This window comes from Zootoca vivipara, chromosome 15 (assembly GCF_965207765.1).
Source record: "Zootoca vivipara chromosome 15, rZooViv2.hap1.1, whole genome shotgun sequence".
NCBI lineage: Eukaryota > Metazoa > Chordata > Lepidosauria > Squamata > Lacertidae > Zootoca > Zootoca vivipara.
This window is the reverse complement of record NC_142598.1, coordinates 16,103,868-16,111,290: the sequence shown is the minus strand read 5'-3', so window position 1 is coordinate 16,111,290 and position 7,423 is coordinate 16,103,868. Positions and strand designations below refer to the sequence as shown.

The following is a 7,423-nucleotide window of genomic DNA, read 5'->3' as shown; positions in this document are numbered from 1 at the left end:
GACTCATCCCAGCTCTGGGTCACATGCTCCCGCCCAGGCCCTATCAGGGGCGGCTCCATCCCACTGTTGCTGCTTTTGCTGCTGTTCTTCCTGCCACTGGCTCAGAGGACAGAGCTGCTCCCCTTCGCATCCTGTATCTTTTCCTCTCGCCACCCATCTCTGCTTCGTGTGCTGCCGCCTTGGCCAGCCTTCCTGCTTCTGCCTTAGGAAGGTAAGTGGCTTCTCCCTCTCCTCCTCCTCCTGCAAGGTGAAACCCCTATCCCTCCACATCTCAAAATACTTTCTCAGACCCTCCAAGTGTCCCTATTTTTCAGGGACAGTTCTGGATTTACAGAAGCTGTCCCGCTTTCTGATTTGACCCTGCCTTTCCTTAGGACGTCCCTATTTTCATCAGAAAAATGTTGGAGGGTCTGCTCTCTATCCCACCGCCATCCCATCCTCCAGCCTTCGCTCATGGGCTTTTGAGACTCTTCTTGCCCCTGCCAGTGCCCTCCTGGTGGGTTGTTGTGCTGGAGGCATCTGAGGGGGAGGGTGCTACTATTAAGCCTGCCTTTGCTGGGATGGCAAGGGAGTCTGGCAAGCACAGGACTTTGCCACCCCAGGGATCAAGCTGTGCTTCTTTCTCCCCCCCTCCCTCCATCACCATCACCCAATAATTCTATAGTTGTGTGGCAAGGTTGCAGCCATGCCAACCAGAGCCAAAAGTCGTCATAAGGTGGATTTCTGGGCTCCAGTTAATACGGAAGGGGAAGCGATGGGAACCAGGGAAGCGAAGCCCTCACTGCACCATCTCACGGCAGCTTGCATATTCTTGGTACCAATTGCTGCCTCTGGGTTCCCAGTTCTGCCTCTCCCGCCCCAACCCTTATCCCTGCTTATCTGGCCCTGACCTCCTTAGAGGAGAGTGCTCTTGTCTCTCTGTCCCCCCCCCCCACTTCTAGCTTGGAAAATAGTTATGGAAGGAGGGGGGCAGGAAAGACACACACACACACACACACACACACACACACACACACGGAAGGATGAGTAGGAATGAAAGTGGAGGGGGGCGGACAGCCTGCAAAAGTCCTTCCTATTCTGAACCCAAAGACCCTTCGGAAAGGACTGGGGGGGAAACAGATCAGGCACACAGCCAATGGCTTTGTCTAATCTCTGTCCGAACCGGAATGAATCAAAAGGCAAAGCCGGCAAAAGCACAGATGAGCCGCCGGGAATTTATTTGGGCTGGATTGCTGACAGTTTGGGCTCTGCTGCAGAAATATTGATGCACAGAGAGTCCTCAGTACATCTGTGCACACAAACACATGCCCGAGTGGGGAGAAGTTCCTCTTGACACGGGGGGGGGGGGCAAGGACGTCTCCATGGTCCTGGGTCTTTGCAGCCCACTGAGAGTGCTTGTGGCATCTGAACAGACTGGGCAAGCAGTTTTGGAGTGCAGAGCAGCTGACGGCGGGAAATACCGACCCAGAAGGTGCTGCAGAATATGGTGGGAGGGGAATACAGACCTGCGTAGGTGCTGGAGAATCCCTGCCTTGTTGGCTGAAATTCCCAGGCACCAGAGGCTTTTCCTGGCGTGGTTATCTGCATTTTTTGCAGCTTTGGGCAGTGCAGAGGACACTAAACCCTTAGCAGTGCTATGCCTTGCACTTTTTCCCCTTCTTCTTTTTCTTGCGCTGTATCAGGCTCCATCCCTTCTCTCCCCCGCCACCTACTGTGGTGTTTGCGGCCTTCTCCATTCTGCCCCCCCCCACAATACATAGCTTGCCCTTTGCGTCACACACAATGCAGGTGGAGGGGTGTTCATAAATCTCCTCCTGGCACAATATCAGGTCAACGTGCTGTTGCCATTCTTCTAAAGATTCTTATTTCCAGGTTGTAGCTGTTGCTGGCAAAAGAGCTTAGCAACAATGAATAAGGCAGGAAGCGAGTAAGGAAACAAGTCAACTGATCCTAGAAAGGAGTCCTTGCTTGGTGTGTGTGCGTGTGTGCGCGCGCAGGGGGGGGGTTTAAGGGTGGCAGGATTCTTCTGCACCACCTCCTCTATCACATGTTCTCAAGGCATTTGTGCATTAAACCATGCACAGTGGCATCTCTGCAAGCTAACAAGTAGACACAACTCAAATGCTAAAATATTCCAAAACCAGTGGGCAAACCACTTGCTCTCCTGAGGACTTCGTCTCTTCCCTTGGGGCCAATAGCCTAAAGAAGATGACAGATGCAAAAATGGTCTGAAGACCCCTGTCGTCACAGTGGTATTGCTGATGCTAAGCAAGTCTGGAAGGGGGTCTGCCTCAGAATTACACAGCACTCGATGAGATCCTTCGAGGAAGAGCCCAAGTGGGTATATTAAGCAAGCACAATAATTTTGGGCAGCAAAAAGGGCACCTCCCTGAGTTCACCTGTGCCGTTGCTCAAGCACCAATCCTGTACCTAAGCACACCAATCGCAATAGATGACATGGAGGTGGTAAGAACATGGGAAGACTTACCTGGGAGTAAGTCACATTGAAATGAATTGGCCTTCTCTGTATAGTGCTGCACTGTACTGTACACATGGCAAATGTTTGCTGCCGGAGTTCTCTGGCAGGGAGAGTGAGATGTAAAAGTGGTAAGTAAACAATAACAAATAAACCTCCCACAGGAAAATGCCTTCACATGACCCAATCTTACTTTTTTAAAATTGTGATTGCGGGATGTGCATCATCTTTATTTTTAATAAACAGGGCCAAAAGCCTAGGTAGGTGTGTATAAAATTGCAGCCTTAAGTGGCTAACCCATTGGGGAATTATGCTGTATAGTGGAGAAGTCCACAAATTGGATGTAGCTTAATAACACTATCCAATGTCCCCTCCTCCTATTAAAATTACACAAGCCAGGACGGGACAGAGAGTGTCTTTTGTCACCTGTGATGTTACGCATCCTACTTATTCCATGAATGCAGCAAAAGGCAGGATGTGGGAGTGGACACAGAATCCAGCTTCCTCCACTTTTAAGATAGCAACTTTCTAGCCCTTATGAAGGGCTGTTTGAAAGTACAGTATAGTGGGGAAAGCTTTGGTGAATTTCAGGAGCCAAGATTGTTGCGAAATAAGATGTCTATTTGTCAGGGGCCAAGGCTTCAGTGCCTTAGCTTTCTAGTGATTAGCAAAACCAGGACAATATGTACCAAATAATAAACATTGCAGAATAGTGTATTTTTGCCAAATAAGAAATGCTGCAGTTTGCTCCATCTGCAGAATTTATGCAATTCACAGAATCCAGTTATTCCTTTGCACTGAATTTGGATTACCTGGCTGCATAATTCTAAGATTATTTTAGCACAGAATACATACATGCTCTTCAGTTATTCCCATGGCAGATGCCACAAGCATTTCAGATGAATTCTTAGTGGTGATGGAGGTGCTGGTTTTTCACCAGCAACCTCCATTGCCGTCTGAATGCTGGATTCCTCACAACACAGGCACGATCCGGGACGACATCTGTACCACACCTTTGCAACCAAAGAGGATCTCTCGCAACTTGCTCCAGCAAATCTGTACACACAGCCTATTGTACATGCAGTCGATTTCAGATAGGGCGACCACTTGCAAATCCCCAAAAGGAGGGAATGCATTACCAAGGACAAACATGTGCATATGCTAATGTGTATAAAGGAAAATTTAGAAATAATTTACTATAATTTAAATAAAAATACGGTAAAATGTACCTCTACCCTGTGGAGGAAACTGATAAAGTGCCCTGTGTCCATTCAGGTACTAACTACTGATGGGCAGCTTCAGGCCCCCTGTTCTTCCTTCTTATGGTTATCAGAGAATCATAGAGATGGAAGAAACTGCCAAGGGTCATCTAGTCCAACCCGCTGCAATGTGGGAATAGGTTCTTTATTTTTAAACTGGGCTTGGACAAGGCAGCCCTTCAAACAGAGGATGCCTTCAACTAGAGGCCATCTTAATTCCAAAGAGTGGTTATAATAAGAGAGGGGTCAGCAAACTCTCTCAGCAGGGGGCCGGTTCACTGTCCCTCAGACCTTGTGGGGGACTATATTTGGGGGCGGGGATGAACAAATTCCTATGCCCCACAAATAACCCAGAGATGCATTTTAAATAAAAGCACACATTCTACTCATGTAAAAACACACTTGATTCCCAGACCATCCGCGGGCCGGATTTAGAAGGCGATTGGTTCGGATCTGGCCCCCGGGCCTTAGTTTGCCTACCCATGTAATAAGGGATTGTGCTGTGGGTATTCATTATTTTTATGAGCCGCTTTGGAAACCAATCTTTGCTGCAAAGCAGGGTATAAAGGTAATAAATGGGTGTGCACTACATAAATCAGTGTTGAGGGATGTGCTGCCTTGAAAGCACAACTGCAAGTTTGGTGTTTTTTTTCTGATGCCTTGTATCACCCCTAATAGTGCAGAGCAAAGGAAAATTCACCGGCTCTGCTCTGCTTCCGCTATGATCTTGTTGCTTTCAGGCCCAAGACCAGCTTCTTGAATTTCATTTACCTTCCATCTCGGGCGGATGGAACCTGCGGTCTTCTTCCCAAGCCTTCCGGAATAGCACAGATCCATTGGGTATCAGTGATTTCATAGGCTCAAGGTCAGATTACTCAGCTTGCCTCTCCTAGCATGGGAGGACCTGAATCCTATGCTTAGTTCATGGAGAGAATACACTTCAGACACAAACACAGATCCCCGGGGAAATCGGCATGAAGGCAAATGTGAACAGGCAACAATCAGGAGAGGGTGTGTGGGAACTTCTCTAGTCTCGCCTAAGCGCTTTTTGGCTCTCCTCAAAAGTCATGTGGTGTTTTTATGACGACTCACCTCAAAAACATCTGGAGCATGCCAGGTTGGCGAAGGCTGACATATGTTACCTCAGTAATCTGACAATAACCCAAAAGGGAAGGTCAGGATTATTTTCCCCCATGTTACAGCCAGAGGGGGATAAGTGACTTGCGCATCAGTTTGTACCTGAGGTGAGATCTGAGCTGAAGATTTCCAGCCTCGCAGCTCAAACACTTTGCAACTATTTTGTATGCACGCTATACATTGAAAGCACATTCAAAGGACACACAGCCCTCAAAGGATTCTGGGCCCTGTAGTTTGTTCTGGGTAGTTGGGAACTGGAGCTCTGTGAGAGGTAAACTACAGGGCCCAGAATTCTTTGAGAGAAAGAATGTGCTTCGAATGTACTTTAAAAGGTATAAATGTTTGCAGAACCTATGTCAGCTCTCTGGCAATGATATTTCACTGTGGGGGAAATGTAATTCCATTGTAAGCTTCTGGTCAGAGGAAACTGGGCAGCAGAGATGAGGAAGGAGAATGTTGAGTTTGTCCATGTGGCCTGCTTTTGTGGGGGCACGTTGCCTCCATGAAAGGCACTCGGATCTAGAGCAGAGCTCAGAGCTCAGGCCTCTGGGTTTAACCGCTGTGGGGCCGAACCCTACAGCATAGGCCAGGGCTTGTGCAGCCCCCAAAATAAATTTCTCAGATGAAAATAGGGACATCCTATTCTACATCAGTAAGCTTCTCCCGTATTTGATATTTCCACACACACACACAGACGTCATGTACATCTGTCACCTTGAGCCAATTGCAACCTCTCTGCTGAACTTACCTCACAGGATTGTTGTAAAAAAAAAAAACTGAGAGAGGGAAGGGATCATTTACAACATCTTTGACAGATAAATTGAATGAAATAAAATGTTAGTGGTTTGCTGCCTTGAGTCCTTGTGTCTGGGAATAATGATAATAATAGAAAGTGTGAGAATGATCAAGAACATACCAAAGAGTAAATCCTATTGAACTCAGTGAGACTTACTTCTGAGTAAAAACACTTAGGATTGCAGTGTAAGGCTGCACCATCTTTAACCAGTTACCTGGGAGTCGGTTCCATTGAATACAGTGGGACTTACTTCTGAGTAGAAAGTGTAAGGCTCCATTTACAATTAAGGAATAAACACTCCAATGCATTTGGAGTGCTGCTGAAGCACTGCAATTAAAGAATTTGAGGCGGACTGGTAACCTTTTCCTTCAAAATCATAGGAAGGGCTTCGTATGCCAGTATAAACAGGACTCTGTTTTTGCACCCACCCACCCACCACTTCTAATTGTTCTCTGAGGTGCGGAGGGGAGGGAAAAGGAAAACCAGGACATTCCTGGATCAAATCTGTAATTCCAGGACTGTCCCTGTAAAATTGGGACACTGAGAGTATGGGGCAAGTTGTGTGTCTCTTGCATTGCCCCTTTTCGTTCACAAGCCCATTTGGACTCCTTGGCCTTCCCTGGGCATGTGGTGCAGTGAGTTCCTTTTCCATCAAGAGGCTTTTCTCTGAGAAAGACATGCTCCTTTTCTGTTAGCTGTGCTGCAGAATCTGTGCCACACCTTAAAGCAGGAGTCTCGTGCGCCGTGCTCTGTCAGAAGGAGCTAGGCCTTCATTTGTGCCCTGGTTCGCAGGGACTTAACATCTCCTTTTAGTGCCCGAGACTCAGCCCTGGAACATACGAACTCAAGGTTCTAAGGAAGCGCAGAATGCATTTCCTCCCAGTACTGAACCAATATAGAGGGAATCCACAAACATCACAAATTGGAGGCAGGTCTTCCAGAACAGAGGGTGCTGGTTTATCTGCTTGATTCGGCTGACTCATTTGTATGTCGGCTGCAAGACCAACACGTCTCACTAAAGACACCGTGCAGAATTGCACCACCTACCGTACCTCCAGGATCCTTTCGTTCAGGACAGAGCTGCATGAAGCAGAATTGTATGCAAATATCTGCATTCAGAATGGCTCAGTTCACATGAAATGCTAAACCAGGCCTTTGGCAGATTAATATTCTACAGCCCTTTAAATGTGTCTGTGGGAAGGGGAGATTATTGTCTTTGCCTTCATTTTAATTATTTTTATCCTGTGTTTTATCCTGTGAACCGCACTGAGATCTTACGATGAAGGGTGGTATATAAATCAAATAAATAATAACAGTGATAGTGATATTGATAATGATGATGATGATGATACATGAGTGTGTGGATACTCAGAGGAAAAATCATAATCGCTTCACTCCTCCGCGCTTCCTCTTGCTACACTGCCTGGAGCCAAGCCATGGTTTGGTTTAGTGTTACATTTGAGTTCAGACTTCAGATAAACCAGGGATGTCCAACCAGCAGATCGCAATCTAGTGGTAGATCCCTGGCTGATCCTGGTAGATCACGTGATCCTTATCGTGTACAAAAAGCTAAAAAAAACTCTGTGCAATCCTCCGTCCAAAAAAGCTAAAAAAAAAAAAAAAAGTTCAACAACTCTGGGCAATCCACCCACCCCATCCATGCTCCTCCTCATTCCAAGGACAATGGGTAGATCACTGCCAGTTTTTTTTTTTATATACTGGGAGTAGATCACAGTCTCTGGGGAGTTGGACATG

At 46.9% G+C, this 7,423-nt stretch overlaps 1 protein-coding gene across 1 annotated transcript in view; it reads left to right on the top strand.

Annotated features, from left to right (window-relative positions):
• The first annotated feature begins 103 nt into the window (after positions 1–103).
• ENO2 (enolase 2) overlaps positions 104–7,423 on the top strand; it is a 28,719-nt gene continuing 21,399 nt past the window's right edge. Inside the window, exon 1 of the mRNA XM_035097063.3 lies at positions 104–211. The gene's annotated coding sequence lies outside the window, so the exon portion shown is untranslated. The remainder of the gene's footprint in view (positions 212–7,423) is intronic.